General features: G+C 38.4%; 1 non-coding gene across 1 annotated transcript; it reads right to left on the reverse strand.

Moving 5' to 3' along the window:
* Nucleotides 1-539: 539 nt before the first annotated feature.
* LOC121228446 (small nucleolar RNA R71) lies at nt 540-646 on the reverse strand. Its single transcript, XR_005926022.1, has one exon. It is a non-coding gene; the product is annotated as a small nucleolar RNA R71 (small nucleolar RNA).
* Between the last annotated feature and the right edge of the window lie 24,654 nt (nt 647-25,300).

Genomic DNA, 25,300 nt, shown 5'->3' on the forward strand with positions numbered 1-25,300 from the left:
TTGATGAAGAAATCGATCACACAGTTCGTAGAAATCAAAGAGAAATAAGGTGTAGTTTATGAGACACGGTGAACAAACGAGAAGACGATACTCAAACCCCAACCGACGAGATGGCTGAAAACCCAGGCGATCAGTTGCCTCCGGCAATTGCAGCTAATCAAAATCCTACTCCACATACTATGTATGACTATGCTAAACTTTCTTTAACAGGAACAGAGTCTAGTATAGTTAGACCTGCTATTACTGCGAATAATTTCGAACTAAAACCTAACACAATTCAGATGATACAGTAGTTTGTTCAGTTTGATGGTTTGCAGAATGAGGATCCCAACACGCACTTGGCAAATTTTCTTGAATTTTGTGATACATTCAAAATCAATGGCGTTTCTGATGATGCCATTCGTCTTCGGTTATTTCCCTTTTCACTGAGAAACAAAGCTAAACAGTGGTTGCACTCGTTACCACGAGGGTCTATCACTACTTGGGAACAAATGACCGAGAAATTTTTACTAAAATATTTTTCGCCGGCTAAAACGACTAAATTATGTAATGATATTTCTTCTTTTGTGCAGATGGACTTAGAAACACTTTACGATGCATGGGAGAGATACAAGGACTTATTGAGAAGGTGCCCTCACCATGAGTTACCACTTTGGCTTCAAGTACAAACATTCCACAATGGTCTGAATCCCTCGACTCGGCAAATGGTTGACGCAGCTGCTGGCAGAACCATCAACAATAAAACACCAAAAGATGCCTACGAATTTATAGAGGAGATGTCACTGAATAACTATCAGTGGAAAGTTATGAGGACATAGCCAATGAAAATAGCCGCTGTCTATAACATCGATTCAGTCACCATGATCTCTAATCAGGAAGAACTTCTCAATGAAAAGATTGATAGTTTTCTTGGTTCTACGCAGGTGCATCTAGTAATAAGGTGTGACTCAAGAGGAGGAGGTGTGCATATAGAATACTAATCCTTCAATCCTACAACTAAATAAGAACAACTCAACTATATGGGTAATAATAACTTTAGATCTCAAAATAACCCATACAGTAATACTTATAATGTAGGTTGGAGGAACCACCCAAATTTTTCCTGGGGAGGTCAAGGAAATCCAAAGCCACAAAATCCTCAAGGTTTTCAACAGCCACCTTATCAACAATAGAAGAAGCCAAACCTTGAAGAGATGCTCTCAAAATTCATATCAGTATCCGAAACCTGTTTTCAAAATACTGAGACAGCACTTAAGAATCAACAAGCATCGATCCAAGGACTCGAAACTCAGATAAGCCAGCTTTCTAAACTAATCTCGAAAAGACCACCAGGAAATTTACTTAGTAATACCAAATAAAGAGAGCATGTCAAAGTAGTTACATTAAGGAGTGGGAAAGTGTTAGCGGAATTCGAAAATAAGTTAGCACAAGAAACCGTGGAAAGTGAAAGGAGGGAAGAAAAACCCGAAAATAGTGACAAACTAGGACCGGAGGAATATTCACCACCGGTTCCATATCCAGCAAAATTAAAAAGAGATCGCATTGATGCACAATTCGGTAATTTTCTTGAACTTTTTAAGCAATTACATATCAATTTACCTTTTGTTGAAGCTATCTCGCAGATGCCTACATACGCAAAATTTTTGAAGGAGCTTTTAACAAATAAAAGGAAGTTTGAGGACTTATCTACAGTAGAACTCAACGAGCAATGCTCTGCCATACTCCAAAATAAGCTCCCAACCAAACTAAAAGATCCAAGAAGTTTTACTATCCCTAGCTTAGTTGGTAATCTTAATATTGAAAAAGCACTAGCTAATTTAGGCACTAGTATTAATTTAATGCGCTATAAAATGTTCAAACAGCTTGGTCTTTGGGGAACCTAAACCCACTAGGATGAGTATTCAATTAGCCGATAGATCTGTTAAATATCCCAAGGGTATTATAAAAGATGTACTCATAAAAGTAGATAAATTTATATTCCCTGTTGATTTTGTTGTGCTTGACATGGATGAAGATGTGGAAGTACCCTTAATTTTAGGGCACCCATTCCTAGTCACTGCTAGAGCCGTGATTGACGTGGGTGACGGTAAATTGGTCCTTATATTAGGTGATGAGGAAATGATCTTTGAAATTTATGATGCTATGAGATTTTCTAGGGAACAAGATGGTTCATGTTATTTCATTGACTCTATTGATCATATTACTCAAGATTCTTTTCAGGAAATTGTACAGGAGGAGATGACAGAGCCGTGTCCAGCTCAAGACGAGGAGATAGGTGAGGAAGCTAATAACCATCCGTCATGAAAAGTAGAATACGAGGGCATTAAGATCAACGATGAACTTAAGCAAAAACCCTCGATTGAGGAGCCTCCCAAACTGGAACTTAAACAATTACCAAACCATTTAGAATATGCATTCCTTGGAAATAATTCTACATTACCAGTTATTATTGCTTCTAATTTGCAACCCAAGGAGAAAGAGGAATTAATCCAAGTATTAAAAGAACATAAGAAGGCCATAGCTTGGAAAATTTTGGACATCAAAGGAATCAGTCCTTCTTTTTGCACCCACAAAATTTTAATGGAAAATGAATACAAACCATGTGTGCAAGCTCAAAGACGTCTGAACCCCAACATGAAGGAAGTTGTAAAAGTCGAGGTAATTAAACTTCTAGATGTTGGAATTATTTATCCTATTTCTGACAGTTCTTGGGTAAGTCCAGTGCAGGTTGTCCCCAAGAAAGGAGACATAACGGTTGTGACCAACGAAAAAAATAAGCTAATCCCAACAAGAACGGTTACAGGATGGAGAGTTTGCATAGACTACAGGAAACTAAATGACTCCACAAGAAAAGATCACTTTCCCTTACCATTCATTGACCAAATGTTAGAAAGATTATCCGGACACATGTATTACTGCTTCCTAGACGTGCTCTCTGGTTACTTCCAAATCCCAATAGCTCCTGAAGATCAAGAAAAGACGACATTCACATGCCCATATGGTACGTTCACTTATCGTAGAATGCCTTTTGGAGTATGTAATGCCCCTGCTACTTTTCAGCGCTGTATGATAGCTATATTCGACGAACTCGTAGAAGATATCATGGAAGTCTTCATGGATGATTTTTCAGTATTCGGTAACTCTTTCCATCTTTGCCTTAAAAATTTAAAACAAGTTTTAATAAGATGTGAAGAAACAAACCTTGTGCTTAACTGGGAGAAATGCCACTACATGGTTCAAGAAAGTATTGTACTAGGGCATAAAATTTCTAGTAAAGGGATTAAGGTGGATAAATCTAAAGTAGAAACAATCGAGAAATTACCACCTCCTAGTTCAGTTAAGGCTATTAGAAGTTTTTTAGGACATGCTGGTTTTTATAGAAGATTCATTAAAGGATTTTTCTAAAATAGCTAAGCCTTTAACTAAATTGCTAGAAAAAGATATACCTTTTAACTTCAATCAGGAATGTTTAGAAGCATTTAATACTCTAAAGGATAAATTAATTAATGCTCCAATTATAATTGCACCTGATTGGAACTTGCCATTTGAACTAATGTGTGATGCGAGTAATTTTGCAGTAGGTGCAGTACTGGGACAGCGAAGAGATAAGCATTTTCAACCTATCTATTACGCCAGCAAAACCTTAACGGCTGCACAAGAAAACTATACTACTACGGAAAAAGAGTTGCTAGCTGTGGTTTTCGCTTTTGATAAATTTAGATCATATCTCATATTGTCTAAAGTTGTTGTTTACACTGACCATTCTGCCCTTCGCTATCTTTTAACTAAAACCGATGCAAAACCTCGACTCATCTGATGGATTCTCCTTTTGTAGGAATTTGACTTGGAAATTCAAGACAAGAAAGGATCTGAAAATCTAGCGGTTGACCATCTATCTAGGCTCGAGAAAACTAATACCAGAGAACTAGATGACGTTGAAATAAATGATTCGTTCCCTAAAGAACAATTTTTCGCTATATCTGACTCCGAGGTACCTTGGTTTGCAGACATCGTGAATTTTTAGCTGCTAACATTATCCTAAAAGGGTTAACACACCAGCAAAAGAAGCGATTCTTTAATGATGTAAAAAACTACTTTTGGGACGATCCGTTTCTGTTTCACAGATGTGCAGATCAAGTCATTAGAAGATGCGTTACAGGATTAGAAATATCAAAAATATTGGAACACTACCACTCAGGGCCAACCGGAGGGCACTATAGTGGAACAAAGACCGCACACAAAATACTTGAATCAGGTTTTTATTAGCCTTCGTTATTCAAAGACACTATCAGGTATGTTACTTTATGTGACAAATGCCAACGGACAGGTCACATATCTAAACTTGATGAAATGACTCAAAACTATATGCTTTCTTGTGAAATATTTGATGTGTGGGGTATCGATTTCATGGGCCCATTCCCCAGTTCATTTGGAAATAAATATATCTTAGTAGTAGTTGACTACATGTCCAAATGGGTAGAAGCTCAAGCTCTACCTACTAATGATGCTAGAGTGGTAGTACGTTTCCTTAAAAACTCTTTTCGAGTTCGGAACACCTAGAGCAATTATCAGCGACAGGGGCACTCATTTTTGTAATACCCAATTTGAAAAAACCCTCAAGAAATATGGAGTTCATCATAGAACGTCCACCCCATACCATCCTCAAACTAATGGACAAGCTGAAGTAGCAAACTGAGAACTCAAACGGAACCTTGAAAAAATGGTAGAATCAAACAGAAAAGACTGGGCAACAAAAATAGACGATGCCTTATTGGCTTACAGAATCGCTTTTAAGACTTCTATAGGGACATCACCTTACAGACTTGTTTATGGCAAAAGTTGTCATCTTCCATTCGAACTAGAGCATAAAGCTTTTTGGGCTATTAAATTTCTAAACCTTGATCCTGAACTTGCAGAAAAAATAGGCTGATGCAGCTGAAAGAACTAGATGAATGGCGAGCCAATGCATACGAAAATTCATGCCTATATAAGGAAGTAAAAAAGCGGTGCCATGATGTTTGTTTAAAACAACGGAAACATTTTGAAGTTGGGGATCTTGTCTTACTATACAACTTAAGACTCAAATTGTTTCCCGGGAAACTAAAATCACGATGGCCAGGACCCTTCGTAATTCAATCTGTTCATCCATATGGCACGATAGAGGTAAATCACCCATCATATGGTACTTTCAAAGTAAACGGACAACGTCTCAAACTTTATAATGGTGAGGATTTTAAATTCGATGGAGAGGAGCTACGACTCCACAAACCGCCCTGAGTATACTAACAAGGTAACAGTCGAGCTTATACTATAAACAAGCATTTTTTGGGAGGCAACCCGAGTACTAACCATTTTAAATTATTTCAAATTCAAATTTTAAACATTTAGGTCACTAACAGAGTATTTGAAGCACATATTCCTAGCACCACACGGCTTGTAACACGGTCATGCTTACAGCCGTGTAAACCAACACGGAGGGAAACACGGCCATGAGATATGACCGTGCGAAAATAGGGTAAATGATTTCCCCAAAACACGAAATGCGATAAATCCCCACGGCCATGCGACATGGCCATGGGTGAATTTGATACACACACGGGCGTGGGAATAGAAACCCACGGGCGTGCTAGAGACAAGGCTCGATTCTGTTTCTTCGACACGGGCGTGAGACACGCCCGTGCCATTAAGTCGTGGACAAAAATACACGGGCGTGGTACCTTAACATGGGCGGGGGAGAAGCGAACACAGCTAGGCATGACCGTGCCATATGGCTGTGTACCACACACGCCCAAGAAACACGGGCGTGAGATAGTAGCCAAGCACGAACTAAAATTGCAAAATTCGAAACACACGGGCTCAACCTCATAAGGACACGGGCGTGGCCCTAGGCCGTGTGGCCCTCCCCTATATAAGCAAATAACTGTTCGTTTTCCTATTCCTTTCCAAAGCCCTAGTCGAAATCTCCCTGATCCCTATTCTCAGCCACCACCACCTTCTCGTCCAGTTTATGTGGCAGCTTCATATGCTAACATCTCTGAGCACCTCACCTGATTCAAGCTTTAGTGTTTTCAACAATTTGACAACATTGATGCTACTCTACAGCAGAGTTGTCAGCACCTTCCCATCTCATCGCCAGTCCCGCCTCGCGAACCATCTAGCGATGAAGATGTTTAGAAATATTTATTTATTATTTTCTTTTTTTTTACTTATTATTGAAACTATTTCTATTATTTTTAGTAGATTTTAGAATTTTATTTTTATTCTTTATTTTGGTTATTTCTTTTCGAATCCTTATACTTCCTAATATCTCCTAAAAAGTTCCTGATTTTATCACAGTTATATAGAACTCCTAAGCTCATCATCATATAGGAACTACAACTCCATCGGGGAAGGTTCTCCACGACTGCCATGTCCTGCTCGACCACGACCATAGCTACCACTAGATATAATATTCTTTTGGCATAGGACTTATGGCCTAATGAACCTTTACGACTGCCGGAGTATCCTCCTCCACTCTCAAACCGATCACTCTCCAAAACTCTAAGTTTGAGGAATTCATCATACAGGAAGTTTCACTTCTCTCCCTATCTTATTTTTATTCTCTAACATCTATCTTTGTACATTGAGGGCCATCTTAAGTGTGGGGGGTATTTATTTCACTATCAGAAAAAAATCCCTGAATAATCACCTTGTTCTCATAAAAAACTCTCATATCATATTTAGGATAATTTTTAATTGATTTATGATTTTGATTGATATATCTTGAATTAAAACATAGGGATTTATGTAACACCCCGAACCCGAGACCGACACCGGAGTCGGACACGAGATGTTAACAAACTTAAAAAAAAAAATTTTTTTTTTCCAGACACTGCCCAGTCTGAGTACTAGTCGCTTCAAAAATCATATCTTGAGTTTCACAACTCAAAAATCAGTTTTGTGATTTTTTCCTGAAGCTAGACTCATGTCCCCACCTATGGATTTTTTTCTAGAATTTTTGGTTGGGCCAACTAGTACAGTTTATTAGTCAAAGTCTCCCATGTTACAGGGGTCGACTACACTGACCTTTTCCCATTACGACTGGGATATCTCTCTGCACAGAGCTTCAATACTGATGCCGTTTGTTTCTATGGAAACTAGACTCAGAGAGGAATCCATACATATATGGTATGACCCCTAATTATCTCTGGTCAATTTATAGTGAATTTCCAAAGGCGGAGCAGGGAATCCAGAACCCGTTCTGGCTCTGTCCCACAAAAATCTGATTATCTCTTAATATACTGCCCATATGATCTTTTCGTTACTTCCTCATGAAAACAGACTCATCGAGCTTCGATTACATAATTTATTCACTATTTAATTCCACTCCTACGAATTTATGTGATTTTTCAATTCTACACCACTGTTGCTGTCAAAATCTGTTTTCAAGATAAACTTTACCTATTTTGTGGTCACCATGGACCAACTAGGATTTTGCCCTACATAGGTCCACATGTGATCATATTTAGCCATTCCAATGGCTGATCATTAGCCCAACACTTCCATTTCAAACCATAGTCACATCAAGAAACCATATATATACATACATACACACAAATGGTCTAATGCCATACTCCACTTTTACAAGCCATTTTCGCATGGCTTTACACACATACATCACAAAAGAACTTAAACAATAGGGGGTAGTCCTATACATGCCATATCCAGAGTTCAACTAAAAGAGTACCAAAGAGCTTGATAGTGTAGATGACTTCGACTTCGCTGATCCCGAATCCGATAGCTAACGAGCAAAATCTATAAAACAGAGAGCCAAAGCAACCGGGTAAGCATTTAAAGCTTAGTAAGTCTCAAGTAATGAAATCGGCTTTGACTACAGTATTACATTCACATAGTTAACTAAATCACTTTATTAACACACATTCTCATACCCATACTTACTTCACACTTCACCCACATAGGTACACAAGGTATCAACCTTTATAAAAGCCGAGAATTCGTTAGCCGATCGCACGAATACCATTTAAAACAAACCGACTTTCCAATGCACATGCAAACATACCTTATCATTCGGGTTGGTCAAGCATAATTATTAAATTAGTTACAGCACAAAATGCTCACATTCAACCCAAGTTTCTTCGGTATTTAACCGAATGCAACCGCAAACACATTTGCCTTCGGGTCTTAGCCCGAACATATCAACTCGCATAATTGCCTTCGGGTCTTAGCCCGGATATATCAACTCGCATAATTGCCTTCGGGTCATAGCCCGGATATATCAACTCGCATAATTGCCTTCGGGTCTTAGCCCGGATATATCAACTCGCATAATTGCCTTCGGGTCTAGCCCGGATATATCAACTCGCATAATTGCCTTCGGGTCCTAGCCCGGATATATCAACTCGCATAATTGCCTTCGGGTCCTAGCCCGGATATATCAACTCGCATAATTGCCTTCGGGTCATAGCCCGGATATATCAACTCGCATAATTGCCTTCGGGTCTTAGCCCGGATATATTCCAATGCTCATGCACACATATATCAATAATCATAACACATCCATATCATTTCTTCGTTACTAAGGCTCAAACACAAAACATTTATTAAATCTTTCAAATTTCGGCTCAATAGCCACACACAAAGAGCATAATTTCAATTGGCTTTATAACATAGTCTCTATGCACATTCGACTATCCGTCATAATATGACTAATCATTTCAATATAATTCAAGTAGGGTCATTACTCGAAGACTTACCTCAAATGTCGTCGAACGACTTCAACGGCTATTCAATTACTTTTTCCTTCCCTTTATCGGATCTAGTTCCCCTTTGCTCTTGAGCTTAAGTTCAACAAAATTAAAATAGTCATTAATCGACTATTCAAATATTACTTTCCGAATAATATTATATATATTGATCCGACTTTCACACACATAGATTATAGCAAGCTTTATATTAATCAATAAATAATTCATCGGCAAACTTTCATTAATGTTTACAACAAAATCTCATATTCACTACGAGCTGTTTTCCTGAGCAGTAGTTACTAAATTACTTATAACTGGAGCTACTAAACTCCAAATCACTTGCCGTTAATTTTCCCTGAATATAGACTCGTATATCTTCCATCCATAAAATTTTCAGAATTTTAGGCTTGGCCAATCAATACCAGATTTTTCTTAAAGTTTCCCCTATTTCACTGTTTGACTATTCTGACCACTCTTCACTACGAATCCAATTTCTCACTTTACAGAATTCCAAGTGTGTTGTATTTAATCTCATTTGAAACTAGACTCATTAAGGAGTCTAAGCATATAAATTTATCTTATAATCATTTTTGTACAATTTATAATGATTTTCTAAAAACAGAACAGGGAATCCGGCAGTCATTTTGACTCAGCCCCATAATACTTCAAATATCTCTAGATCGGTAACTCCTTTGTTTCTATAGTTTCTTTTGTAAGAAAATAGACCCTTGAAGCTTTAATGACATAATTCACTCAGCTTCTAATTCAACTCCTACAAATTATGGCGATTTTCGAAAATCACCTTACTACTGCTGTCCCAAGTAGAGTACTACCAATTCACCATATATCAACCATTTCATATAGGTTTCTTCTAAACTAATAATAACCGAACCATTTAGTCAAGCTTAAGGCTGATTCTATTTTGTTCATGTTAAGGTCACACCTCCCTTAAAAGAAATTCCAGCCTTCTTAACTTTAATTAGCTACTACCCATTCTTTAAACATTGAACACAATGCACTTAACAATTAATCCTCTATACCGAATTTGCTCACACAATAGTCCTTGACCGAAAGTTCTTAGACTCTAGCTACCCTAATGTCATTCCTTGAAGCACATCCGAATACATATATTTTTCTTTCTCTCTAAACTAGATTCGGCAACCCCATAAGCCATATTAACCTTAACTTTCAAGCTAGAACACTTAACAATTTAACACATCCAACCTAACTATCCATCTAATGTCATCAAAACTTCTACTAAAAATTTTAAGCTCCTAGGCCGAAATTCAACCCTCATAATAACCTAACTTCAATCCAAGATTCAAGTAGCTTTTAAACCAAACCTCCAAATTATGCATACATTTTCAAGAGTGGCATAAAACATACCTTTTTGTATCAAAACACCTTAGCCGAAATTCAACAAGAGTTTTTCTTCTTTCTTTCTTCTAGTTTCGGCAATGGAGGAGTAAGGATGAGTCACTTTGGTTTCTCCTCCCACTTCTCATTATATTATTTCCTTCCATACTATAATTCCTTTAATATCAATTATTAAATCCTTTGTTAATACAAAATTATTTTAATTTTTGAATTAGTGGAGCATATTCCTTCCTTGGCCGGCCACCATGTTTATCATGGGTAAATTGACATGCAAAACCCTTCCTTTCAATGCATGTACTATTAGACCATTGTAAATTAGCCTCTCACTTTCCAACAAAGTTTCATATAAGTCCATATAAAAAAAAGATTCACATAAAGATGATCAAATTAATGCATGAAACTTTCACACATGCATTTACTCACTTCATAAACACAGAATATAACTTTTAATTATTTTCTTAACTCGGTTTTGTGGTCCCGAAACCACTTCCCGACTAGGGTCAATTTAGGGCTGTCACAACTCTCCCCCACTTAAGAAATTTTCGTCCCCGAAAAACTCACCGGTGAATAGGTTTGGGTATCGTTCTTTCATCGAGCTCTCAGTTTCCCAAGTAGCTTCCTCGATCCCGTGTTTGAGCCATAACACCTTAACTAACGGAACCCTTCTGTTTCGCAACTCTTTCACTTCACGAGCTAGGATGCGAATTGGTTCTTCTTCATAACTCAAGTCAGATCGAATTTCAACTTCCGAGGGATTAATCACATGTGACGGATCGGATCTATAACGTCGAAGCATCGAAACATGAAAAACATTGTGAATCCTTTCAAGTTCAGGGGGTAAAATCAATCTATATGCCACTGGACCAATTCTTTCGGATATTTCATACGGCCCAATGAATCTTGGGCTCAACTTGCCCTTACGGCCAAACCTGAGTATCTTTTTCCAAGGTGAAACCTTAAGGAACACTTTGTCTCCCACCTGATACTCGATGTCTTTTCGTTTCAAATCTGCGTACGACTTCTGACGATCCGTGGCTATCTTCAGACTTTCACGGATTACCTTTACTTTCTGTTCCGCATCTCTAATCAAATCAACTCCGAAAATTTTGCTTTCACCGAGCTCGGTCCAAAACAATGGTGTACGGCATTTACGACCGTACAAAGCCTCGTAAGGTGCCATCTTAATACTTGATTGAAAACTATTGTTGTAAGCGAATTCAATCAAAGGTAAATACCGTTCCCATGAACTACTGAACTCGAGGATGCAACATCTCAACATATCCTCAAGTATCTGAATTATCCGCTCGGATTGACCATCTGTTTGTGGATGAAAAGCGGTGCTAAAATGCAGCTTGGTACCCAAAGCTTCTTGCAATTTCTTCCAAAATCGCGAGGTGAATCTCGGATCTCTATCCGACACAATAGAAATCGGTACCCCGTGTAATCTCACAATCTGAGAAACATACAATTCAGCTAGTTTATCTAATGAAAAATCCGTACGCACGGGGATAAAGTGAGCCGACTTAGTTAGTCTATCGACAACAACCCATATCGCATCCTTCTTACTTGCTGACAAGGGCAGTCCGGACACAAAGTCCATTGTGACTCGATCCCATTTCCACTCGGGTATCATGATCGGCTGGAGTAATCCTGAAGGCACTTGATGTTCCGCTTTCACTTGTTGACATATTAAACATCTCGAAACAAAGTCGGAGATGTCCCGTTTCATACCATGCCACCAAAATTGACGTTTCAAATCGTTGTACATTTTCGTACTCCCCGGGTGAATTGACATTCGGCTACAATGGGCTTCGTTCAGAATCATCGAAATGAGTTCCGAATTCCTTGGAACACACAACCGATTTCTGAACCTCAAACAATTATCGTCGTCAATTTGAAACTCTGATCCCTCGTTCGGAAAACACTCAGCCCGTTTTGCAACCAATTCATCATCGACTTTCTGAGCTTCACGAATTTGGTGAGTCAATAATGGTTTAGCTTTTAATTCAGCTACTAACACATTGTCTGGTAGAACAGACAAATGCACGTTCATCGCTCGCAAAGCAAACAATGACTTCCGGCTTAAGGCGTCCGCAACCACGTTAGCCTTTCCCGGGTGGTAATCAATGACAAGCTCGTAATCTTTCAACAACTCAAGCCAACGTCTTTGTCGCAGATTCAAGTCTCGTTGAGTCATCAAATATTTGAGACTTTTGTGGTCCGAAAATACATGGCACTTCTCACCAAACAGATAATGTCGCCATATTTTTAAAGCAAATACGATGGCAGCTAGTTCGAGGTCATGGGTCGGATAATTCCTCTCGTGTGGCTTCAATTGTCTCGACGCATAGGCCACGACTCGACCTTCTTGCATCAATACGCAACCCAACCCAAGTAGGGATGCGTCACTATAGATGACAAACTCTTTACCCGATTCGGGTTGCACCAAAATTGGAGCTTCAGTCAAATGAGTTTTCAGTTGGTCGAAACTTTTCTGACATTTCTCCGTCCACTCGAACTTAACATCCTTTTGAAGTAGCTTCGTCATTGGTGTGGCTATCATCGAGAAACCTTTCACAAATCGTCGGTAATAACCGGCGAGCCCCAAAAAGCTCCGAACTTCAGTAACATTTCTCGGAGGTTTCCAGTCAAGTATGGCTGAAATTTTGTTCGGGTCAACTCGAATACCCGACGCGGATACCACATGACCCAAGAAGCTAACCTCTCTTAACCAGAACTCACACTTACTGAACTTAGCATATAACTGCCTATCCCGTAAAATTTGCAACACTAGTCTCAGGTGCTCAGCATGTTCGGTCTCATCTCTTGAATAGACCAAGATGTCATCAATGAACACAACTACGAACCGATCCAAATATGGTCTGAAGATCCGATTCATCAAATCCATAAATACTGCCGGGGCATTAGTGAGCCCAAACGGCATCACTAAGAATTCGTAGTGACCGTACCTCGTTCTGAAAGCAGTTTTGGGTACGTCTGAATCTCGAATCCGCAACTGATAATAACCCGATCTCAAATCTATTTTTGAGAACACTGAGGCCCCCTTTAGTTGATCAAACAAATCATCGATACGTGGTAGTGGGTATTTATTCTTTATCGTCACTTTATTCAGTTGACGATAGTCAATGCACAACCTCATGGTTCCGTCCTTCTTTTTCACGAACAATACGGGTGCACCCCAAGGTGAGAAACTTGGCCGAGCGAAACCTCTATCTGTCAATTCTTGCAGCTGAGCTTTCAACTCTTTTAACTCAGTTGGTGCCATACGATACGGAGCTATCGAAATCGGCGTAGTCCCAGGTATAAGCTCAATACCAAACTCTATCTCCCGAACAGGTGGTAAACCCGGCAATTCTTCAGGAAAAACATCCGGGTATTCACAAACCACCGGCACAGATTCGGGTTTCTTTTCTAATTCTTTGTCATCAAGCACATATGCAAGGTATGCTTCGCACCCTTTTCTCACATATTTCTGTGCCAACATTGCTGATATTACAGCTGGTATCCCCTCCAAGTCCGCGGACTTAATTCGGACTACTTCGTTATTTGCGCACCTCAAATCAATAGTCTTGCTCTTGCAATTCACAACCGCATCATGCACGGTCAACCAATCCAACCCAAGGATAACATCAAATTCATCAAACGGCAAAAGCATCAAGTCCGCTGGAAAACAGGAACCTCGAATTGCTAGGGGACATTTCTTACACACTTTGTCGACAAGCACGTAACGACCCAAGGGATTTGACACCCGAATTACAAACTCAGTAGACTCAATAGGTAAAGTCTTACTGGATGCTAAGGTTTCACATATGTAAGAATGAGTAGAACCGGGGTCAATCAAAGCAATTACGTTAGTATCAAAGAGAGTAAAAGTACCGGTAATAACATCAGGCGATGAAGCATCCTCGCGGGCACGTATAGCATATGCTCTAGCAGGTGCACGAGCCTCGGATCCGGTCGTAGCATCTCTAGATCCTCTCTGACCACCACTAGCATTGCCCATATTTCTAGATGATCTACCTCGAGCAGTGGTAGCACCCGGTCTCCCACTCTGATTTACATTCTGTTCAGACAGCCTCGGGCAATCTTTAATGAAGTGGTCCACTGATCCACACTTGTAACAGGAGCGGTCATGGAATCTACAACTCCCCAAATGCCATTTACCGCAATGTCGACATTCCGTTCGGCCTCGACGTTCATTCCCAACACTGGCGACTGAAGTGCCTCGTGTACCCACAGGGGGTCGATCACGATCTCGTCTAAAAAGGCCCGAAGTGCTTTTAGACCGGCCCACATCATCTCGAAATTTCTTCGATGCCTGTTGATGAGACTTTCCCGAGAATCTTTTACGAAACTCCCCGGTTCCCACATCAACTTTTTGTTTTTCCTTTCTAAGCTCTTCGGCTTTACAAGCTCGCTCGACAAGTACTACGAACTCTCGTATCTCAAGAATGCCAACGAACATTTTTATATCTTCATTCAGCCCATCTTCGAAGCGTTTACACATAACAGCCTCGGACGAAACACATTCCCGAGCGTATCTACTAAGTCTAACAAATTTTCGCTCGTAATCAGTAACTGACATAGAACCTTGCTTAAGCTCGAGAAATTCCTTCCGTTTTTGATCAACAAATCTCTGACTGATATACTTTTTCCGAAACTCAGTTTGGAAAAACTCCCAAGTTACTTGCTCCCGGGGCACAACAGAAGTCAGAGTACTCCACCAATAGTAGGCAGAATCACGTAGCAAGGAGATAGCACACTTTAGGCATTCATCGGGTGTACAAGATAGCTCATCTAGTACCCGGATAGTGTTGTCCAACCAGAATTCAGCTTGCTCGGCATCGTCGCTATCCGTAGCTTTAAATTCAGTAGCCCCATGTTTTCGGATTCGGTCAACTGGGGGCTTATTTGACCTTATTTGGTCAGTTACCGGAGGTATTGTAGGTGCGGGGGTGGTGTTTGTCGGGAATGGGGGTTGTGGAACAGCCGTATTAGTTCGAATGTATTGGTTGAACCAATCATTCATCACGCTATAGAAAGCTTGTCTAGCTTCATCGTTCGGGTTACTCGCATTAGGTTGAGAGTCCACCGGCGCTGTCCCTTGTGCGGGAGCAGGCGCTACACTCTCAAGATCATCAGCTACCGCTCGGTTGGGATCGGGATCCATTACTATAAATAAACACATTTGCAAATGTCAGAAATCACCACACTATCAATTAATCACATAAAATGGCATGTATAGCTAGACCCCAACACATTACGGTAGTCCTAGAATCGACTAAACCGTAGCTCTGATACCACTAAATTGTAACACCCCGAACCCGAGACCGACACCGGAGTCGGACACGAGATGTTAACAAACTTAAAAAAAAAATTTTTTTTTTTCCAGACACTGCCCAGTCTGAGTACTAGTCGCTTCAAAAATCATATCTTGAGTTTCACAACTCAAAAATCAGTTTTGTGATTTTTTCCTGAAGCTAGACTCATGTCCCCACCTATGGATTTTTTTCTAGAATTTTTGGTTGGGCCAACTAGTACAGTTTATTAGTCAAAGTCTCCCATGTTACAGGGGTCGACTACACTGACCTTTTCCCATTACGACTGGGATATCTCTCTGCACAGAGCTTCAATACTGATGCCGTTTGTTTCTATGGAAACTAGACTCAGAGAGGAATCCATACATATATGGTATGACCCCTAATTATCTCTGGTCAATTTATAGTGAATTTCCAAAGGCGGAGCAGGGAATCCAGAACCCGTTCTGGCTCTGTCCCACAAAAATCTGATTATCTCTTAATATACTGCCCATATGATCTTTTCGTTACTTCCTCATGAAAACAGACTCATCGAGCTTCGATTACATAATTTATTCACTATTTAATTCCACTCCTACGAATTTATGTGATTTTTCAATTCTACACCACTGTTGCTGTCAAAATCTGTTTTCAAGATAAACTTTACCTATTTTGTGGTCACCATGGACCAACTAGGATTTTGCCCTACATAGGTCCACATGTGATCATATTTAGCCATTCCAATGGCTGATCATTAGCCCAACACTTCCATTTCAAACCATAGTCACATCAAGAAACCATATATATACATACATACACACAAATGGTCTAATGCCATACTCCACTTTTACAAGCCATTTTCGCATGGCTTTACACACATACATCACAAAAGAACTTAAACAATAGGGGGTAGTCCTATACATGCCATATCCAGAGTTCAACTAAAAGAGTACCAAAGAGCTTGATAGTGTAGATGACTTCGACTTCGCTGATCCCGAATCCGATAGCTAACGAGCAAAATCTATAAAACAGAGAGCCAAAGCAACCGGGTAAGCATTTAAAGCTTAGTAAGTCTCAAGTAATGAAATCGGCTTTGACTACAGTATTACATTCACATAGTTAACTAAATCACTTTATTAACACACATTCTCATACCCATACTTACTTCACACTTCACCCACATAGGTACACAAGGTATCAACCTTTATAAAAGCCGAGAATTCGTTAGCCGATCGCACGAATACCATTTAAAACAAACCGACTTTCCAATGCACATGCAAACATACCTTATCATTCGGGTTGGTCAAGCATAATTATTAAATTAGTTACAGCACAAAATGCTCACATTCAACCCAAGTTTCTTCGGTATTTAACCGAATGCAACCGCAAACACATTTGCCTTCGGGTCTTAGCCCGAACATATCAACTCGCATAATTGCCTTCGGGTCTTAGCCCGGATATATCAACTCGCATAATTGCCTTCGGGTCATAGCCCGGATATATCAACTCGCATAATTGCCTTCGGGTCTTAGCCCGGATATATCAACTCGCATAATTGCCTTCGGGTCCTAGCCCGGATATATCAACTCGCATAATTGCCTTCGGGTCCTAGCCCGGATATATCAACTCGCATAATTGCCTTCGGGTCCTAGCCCGGATATATCAACTCGCATAATTGCCTTCGGGTCATAGCCCGGATATATCAACTCGCATAATTGCCTTCGGGTCTTAGCCCGGATATATTCCAATGCTCATGCACACATATATCAATAATCATAACACATCCATATCATTTCTTCGTTACTAAGGCTCAAACACAAAACATTTATTAAATCTTTCAAATTTCGGCTCAATAGCCACACACAAAGAGCATAATTTCAATTGGCTTTATAACATAGTCTCTATGCACATTCGACTATCCGTCATAATATGACTAATCATTTCAATATAATTCAAGTAGGGTCATTACTCGAAGACTTACCTCAAATGTCGTCGAACGACTTCAACGGCTATTCAATTACTTTTTCCTTCCCTTTATCGGATCTAGTTCCCCTTTGCTCTTGAGCTTAAGTTCAACAAAAATTAAAATAGTCATTAATCGACTATTCAAATATTACTTTCCGAATAATATTATATATATTGATCCGACTTTCACACACATAGATTATAGCAAGCTTTATATTAATCAATAAATAATTCATCGGCAAACTTTCATTAATGTTTACAACAAAATCTCATATTCACTACGAGCTGTTTTCCTGAGCAGTAGTTACTAAATTACTTATAACTGGAGCTACTAAACTCCAAATCACTTGCCGTTAATTTTCCCTGAATATAGACTCGTATATCTTCCATCCATAAAATTTTCAGAATTTTAGGCTTGGCCAATCAATACCAGATTTTTCTTAAAGTTTCCCCTATTTCACTGTTTGACTATTCTGACCACTCTTCACTACGAATCCAATTTCTCACTTTACAGAATTCCAAGTGTGTTGTATTTAATCTCATTTGAAACTAGACTCATTAAGGAGTCTAAGCATATAAATTTTATCTTATAATCATTTTTGTACAATTTATAATGATTTTCTAAAAACAGAACAGGGAATCCGGCAGTCATTTTGACTCAGCCCCATAATACTTCAAATATCTCTAGATCGGTAACTCCTTTGTTTCTATAGTTTCTTTTGTAAGAAAATAGACCCTTGAAGCTTTAATGACATAATTCACTCAGCTTCTAATTCAACTCCTACAAATTATGGCGATTTTCGAAAATCACCTTACTACTGCTGTCCCAAGTAGAGTACTACCAATTCACCATATATCAACCATTTCATATAGGTTTCTTCTAAACTAATAATAACCGAACCATTTAGTCAAGCTTAAGGCTGATTCTATTTTGTTCATGTTAAGGTCACACCTCCCTTAAAAGAAATTCCAGCCTTCTTAACTTTAATTAGCTACTACCCATTCTTTAAACATTGAACACAATGCACTTAACAATTAATCCTCTATACCGAATTTGCTCACACAATAGTCCTTGACCGAAAGTTCTTAGACTCTAGCTACCCTAATGTCATTCCTTGAAGCACATCCGAATACATATATTTTTCTTTCTCTCTAAACTAGATTCGGCAACCCCATAAGCCATATTAACCTTAACTTTCAAGCTAGAACACTTAACAATTTAACACATCCAACCTAACTATCCATCTAATGTCATCAAAACTTCTACTAAAAATTTTAAGCTCCTAGGCCGAAATTCAACCCTCATAATAACCTAACTTCAATCCAAGATTCAAGTAGCTTTTAAACCAAACCTCCAAATTATGCATACATTTTCAAGAGTGGCATAAAACATACCTTTTTGTATCAAAACACCTTAGCCGAAATTCAACAAGAGTTTTTCTTCTTTCTTTCTTCTAGTTTCGGCAATGGAGGAGTAAGGATGAGTCACTTTGGTTTCTCCTCCCACTTCTCATTATATTATTTCCTTCCATACTATAATTCCTTTAATATCAATTATTAAATCCTTTGTTAATACAAAATTATTTTAATTTTTGAATTAGTGGAGCATATTCCTTCCTTGGCCGGCCACCATGTTTATCATGGGTAAATTGACATGCAAAACCCTTCCTTTCAATGCATGTACTATTAGACCATTGTAAATTAGCCTCTCACTTTCCAACAAAGTTTCATATAAGTCCATATAAAAAAAAAGATTCACATAAAGATGATCAAATTAATGCATGAAACTTTCACACATGCATTTACTCACTTCATAAACACAGAATATAACTTTTAATTATTTTCTTAACTCGGTTTTGTGGTCCCGAAACCACTTCCCGACTAGGGTCAATTTAGGGCTGTCACAATTTATGCATTGGTTATTTAAACTTTAAGACATTCGAGAATCAAGCATGATAAGTTGATTTTTAAGAAATTAAAATCATAGGTTGTTTCCCCAAGTCTAGGTATTACTTTGAATTAGAATTCACAAGTCTAAACATCAAAAAGCCATAATTTTTGTGAGATTTTTGAGCCTTTTGAGCATCTATTCATCTTTTCATGCTCATTTTTATTATTGCTTTGAGTGCGTCAGTATTGAACTATTATTCTAGAACTTGCTTGATTATGCATGTCGAGGCCACACCATTTGATTTGATATATCAAAATGATTAAGACACTTAGGATTAACCCACTCATGCCATGAAAAGCCTACCTCCACGATTAACCCCTAGTAAACCCCCTTGAGCCTAACAAGTCATTCCTTGTATTACCCTTAATATTAACCATTAACCCATTATTGTTGAAATCCCCCAAATTAATTTGATCCCTATTTTTGTCCAGATCTGAGTTGGAAAAGTTGCTTAGCTATGTTTTTCTTCTTTATTTAACTTGTTCTTAAAAAAAAACTATGTATACATATTAGTAATTCCATATTCTGAGAAAAAGCTCTGTTGTACGCAAGTGAAGGTTAACCCTTTTTCTAGTTAGGTAATTTTTCAATTCAATCTCGATTCTAACCCTTTCTTTCAGCTTGTGACCACACCCCCTAACTAAACCTCATTACTATTGTTCGATAGGTGCGCTTGCCTTTTTGTTGTGATAATAGTTAGTCTAGGTTTGATCTTCATTATAAATATTTATTACTTGTTACAAATCACGCGATCACTGGGCTAACATGATGAAGATATGTGTTTAGGGCTTGTAACCAAATTGGTTGATAGTGCCTTGCATGTTTATTTTGAATATAAATATATGGTAAGTTATTTACCATGTTATATGAACTTACTAAGTATTTCATGCTTATTCTGTTTTACTTTCCCATGTCTTTTAGTAATTCGGAAGCTCGTTGGATTGGAAGCATAGGTGGAGATTACTCACACTATCCATTGGCCCATCTTGGTATATATGGTAAATTAATTATAGTTGTAATGGCATGTATAGGTTAATTAGCAAGTGATGTCATGTAAATGTTTTAAATGAAACTAGACATTGGAATGGCTTGTGTTTGACATATTTTGATATGTTTATAAGTGGATCTATCATGTTTGAAGAATGTGATCATGCATATATGCATTTGATAAATAGGAAAGTATGAATGATAGATTAACATGTTAATAAATCGTCATTTGAGGTACCTAAGGGTACATTGGTTGTATGTGAAATTATTTCACATTTAAAACATGATTTGGACTTGTTTTAAATGCTTGGATATGATTTCTCAATGTGTAAAAGTGTAGGTGTAGGTGGATGACAATATGGGTGAGAAATGTGGCTTAGAAAATAGCCTATTTATGTCCACACAGGTATAGACACAGACGTGTGTCTTAGCCATGTGTGACACACGGCGTAGTACATGGGCGTGTGACCTAGCCGTGTGTCTCTTGCATCTTTTAAATGTCAAAACACAATGCTTAGAATTGATCACACGGCCTGGCACACGGGCATGTGGCTTAGCTGAGTGACTCCTACACCTACACACGGCTTAGAACACAAGCGTGTGACTTGGCCGTCTGACCCAAGTTAGAGAGTTACACGGTCTAAGACACAGGCGTGTCCCTGGCCGTGTGAGCTACACGGCCTGATCACACGGGTGTGTGACCCCTGTACCTAGGAAAAAAATTTAAATTTTGCAAAAAATTCTCTGAGATTCTGATTTAGTCTCGACTTGATTCTAATGTTTAAATTGGGTCTCGAGGGTCCATTTAAAGGACAATATGATTAGTTTCAGCTATGAACAGTAAATGACACGAATTAAATGAAATTATTCTGTAAACTCCTGTAACACCCCTAACTCATATCCGTTGTCGAAATAAGGTTTCATAGCATTATCGAAACTTTCAGAACATTTTTCAGATAATTTATGTAAATTACTATTCCTTAACTGAGATCATTCAAAACTTCTTTTAATTAGACCCTCGAGGCCCAATACGAGTATTAGAATCAAATCGAGACTTAATCGGGAACTCTAAGAATTTTTTGTGAAATTACAAAATTTTTCAAGGTGCAGGGCTCATACGCTTGTATGGTCCAAGGGACACGCCCATGTGGCCCTGGGACATGCCTGTGCTGTAGGCCGTGTTCGACCCCGTGTAACTCTCTGACTTGTGCACATGGCCATGCCACATGCCCGTGTGCTAGGCCATGTGGTTAATTAATTCAATTCGAAATTAAGTGTAGGTTTTACACGACCAAGACACATGCTCATGTTTTAGGCCGTGTAGTACACACGACTGAGACACACCCCCGTGTCTCTACCCGTGTGCTCAATTCTGAGCATTCTGATTCTCAAAATTAAGGTACAGGGGACACACGGTCTAACTACACGCCCATGTACTCAGCCGTGTGTCACACATGGTCTAGACACACGCCCGTGTGGACAAAATAAAGTCATTTCCTAGCCTCATTTGTCACCCAAATTTACCATTTCTCTGCACTAAAACATACCAAGTACAATCTAGCCATTCCAAGCATTCAATTTAAGCAAGTTTCATCATTCAACAAGGCATATCATTTCATGCATACATGATTACAATCTTACCTTGGTTTAGTCCATAAGTTAGACAATATTTGATCAACTACTTAACATATATATAGCTACCATAATATGACATTACAAGTTTACCAAAATAACCATTACTAACCATTCCAATGGCTAGATTACAAGCATCATTAACATGCCACTAATGGTCAAGTTGTCCTATACATGCCATTATACCAAAATGATTTTACTATGTATACCCAAAATAAACTAGTTGATAGTGTGGCAATGCTCCAATGATCTTCCAACCTTCGCGAGCTTCTGAGCACTATAAAACAGGGAAAATAAAACAGAGTAAGCATTACATGCTTAGTAAGTTCATATAACAGAAACTAAACTTACCAATCCTGTTTATTAAATCTAAGCATACAATATCATGTTTTCCATCCATTTGGCTAAATTGCCGAAACACATACATTCAATCAAACATGTTAGTCACCAAAATATTCATATCAATCAAGTAAACATAGATGAGCTCATCATGCAATAGTCTTTCAAGACATCATCATTTCATCTCATAATTCTCATACCATGTCAAGAGTTGTGTCTGTTGAATCATTGAAATTCCGATGGATGCTCAAGTAGTACACTCGAGGTGTAGATTCAATAATCCATCAATCATTATTTAAGGATACCCATTAGGGAACTTAACCAAGGAACACACTCTCGAGCCACATATCGTATAACAGGATTACCGTGCAGGCTAAATCCTTTATATAACGTATTCTCAGAATAGCTCAATTAGGATTACCAGTCCAGGCTAAACCCTAATCATAGCATATACTCAAGAAGTATTATATCAAGATTACCCATCCGGGCTAAATTTACCCATCCAAGCTAAATCCTTTCTATAATGAGGTCAATAGGATTACTCGTCCGAGCTAAATCCCATTCGCAACAAATGCAGGACCTTATCCATTTTGAAAAAACACATATATTCATCGGAATTCAATATTCAATCGGGACTTAACCCCCTTTTCATTATTTCAAGCATGTATTAAAATTTTCTATTATAGCATTCAAGTAATGTATTTAATATAATTCACAATACATACAAACACAACATTCAATTAACATAATTACATGCTCGATTAAGTAACACGAACTTACCTCGACACTTGTTCGCGTATAAAATTTACTAATCTGAAACATTTTCTTTTCCTCGATCTAAATTTGAATTTTTGCTGTACGTATCTATATAAATAGCTTTAATCATCAATTTCTCATATTTCATACTCATTTGGACTCAATTTATGTTCTAGACAAAATTACCATTTTGCCCTTAACTTATCCACAAATTCCGATTTCGTCCTTAGGTTGGGAAAATGAAACTTGTGCAATTTACTCCGTATTCCAGGCCTAGCCAAAATCCCATTACAAAATTTACAGCACATGTATTCATAAAAATTCAGCATTTTTCTTTAATTTCACAACTTCACATTTTAGTCCCTAAGTCATGTTTTCATCAAAAATCACTTTGTAAAAGTTGTTTATCTATCAACAACCTTTCATTTTCTACCATAAATTTAAAATTTTTAGGATATTCATCCGTGACCCAAATTTCATACCTTGATAACTGTAACACCCCGTACCCGAGACCGTTGCTGAGTCGGACACGAGGGGTTCACAGACTAAATTCGCTTACTATCGCAGTCCATTTTAAAAATTTCCAGGCAGTTGGCTAACTGCGTCACTGTCACCTTAAAAATCATATCTTGAGTTTCACAACTCAAAAATCAGTTTCGTAATTTTTCCCTGAAACTAGACTCATATGTCCATCTACATATTTTTTTCTAGAATTTTTGGTCCAGCCAATTAGTACAGTTTATTAGTCAAAGTCTCCCATGTTACAGGGATCGACTACACTGACCTTTGCGCATTACAACTTGGATATCTCCCTGTACAGGGCTTCAATACTGATGTCGTTTCTTTCTTTAGAAACTAAACTCAAAAGGGAATCTATGCATATATGGCATGACTTCTAATTATCTCTGGTTAATTTATAATGAATTTCCAAAGTCGGAACAGGGAATCCAGAAACCGTTCTGGCCCTGTCTCACGAGAACCTGAATATCTCTTAACATACTGTCCATATGATTGTTTCGTTACTTTCCTATGAAAATAGATTCATCAAGGTTTGTTTACATAATTTATTCACTATTTAATTCCATTGCTACTATTTTTAGTGATTTTTCACATCCACATCACTGCTGCTGCCAGCATCTGTTTTTAACGTAAACTTCACCTATTTCATGATCCTCCATGGATCAACTAGAGTTTGTCATACATATTCCAAAGGTGATCAAGAATAACCCCTCCCATGGCTAACCGTTACCAACATTTCCATACCTCTCGACGGACAACATACAAAACGATTATAATGCTATGATCAAAGTATTTTTAAGCCATTTTCGCATGGCTATCCAAATTTACACAAAACCGAAGGGTACATGACCAACAACAAAAGGGTAGTCCTATACATGCCATTTTCAGAGTTCAACCAAAAGTGTACCAAAAGGGCTTTGATAGTGTGGGCGACTTCGACTTCAAAATCCCGAGTCCGATAGCTGAAGAACCAAAATCTATAAAACAGAGAATCAAAGAAACGGAGTAAGCATTAAATGCTTAGTAAGTTTTGAGCAAAGAGTTTAGACACAACCAAAGTATAGCATTCATGTAGCTAAACGGATAATTTCATATGCACAAATTTTCAATATCATACTTACTTCACATTACCAACCCTTATGTTCATACACAAAAGATCAACTTAGCCAAAGGCCGGTAGCTCATTTATCAACTGAGCGAATACTTATTTGTAAGGGCTCAACTAAGTCAAAGCACATACGAAACATACCTCAATGCTGGGATGTTACAAGCGTATTAACTGAAATTTTTACAGCAAGATCGTTCATTCCCGAATCACGTACCTTCGGAATTTAACCGGATATAGCTACTCGTTCAAATGCCTTCGGGACATAGCCCGGTTATAGTAACTCGCAAAAATGCCTTCGGGACTTAACCCGGATTTAGTAACTCGCACCAATGCCTTCGGGCTTAGCCCGGAATTAGTAACTCGCACAAATGCCTTCGGATCTTAGTCCAGATATGGTCACTTAGCACAAAGCCTTCGGGACTTAGCCCGGACATCATTCGAATAACCATGCACATTTAACAATAAATCATGACACATTCGTATTTCATTTTCATTAGCAAAACTCAAACACAAGACACTTATCACTCTTGCAATTTCGGCTCAATAGCCACACACAAAGAGCATGATTTTGATTTGCTTAAAACATGATCTAATCAAATCATAA

This window comes from Gossypium hirsutum, chromosome A04 (genome assembly GCF_007990345.1).
Source record: "Gossypium hirsutum isolate 1008001.06 chromosome A04, Gossypium_hirsutum_v2.1, whole genome shotgun sequence".
Lineage (NCBI taxonomy): Eukaryota > Viridiplantae > Streptophyta > Magnoliopsida > Malvales > Malvaceae > Gossypium > Gossypium hirsutum.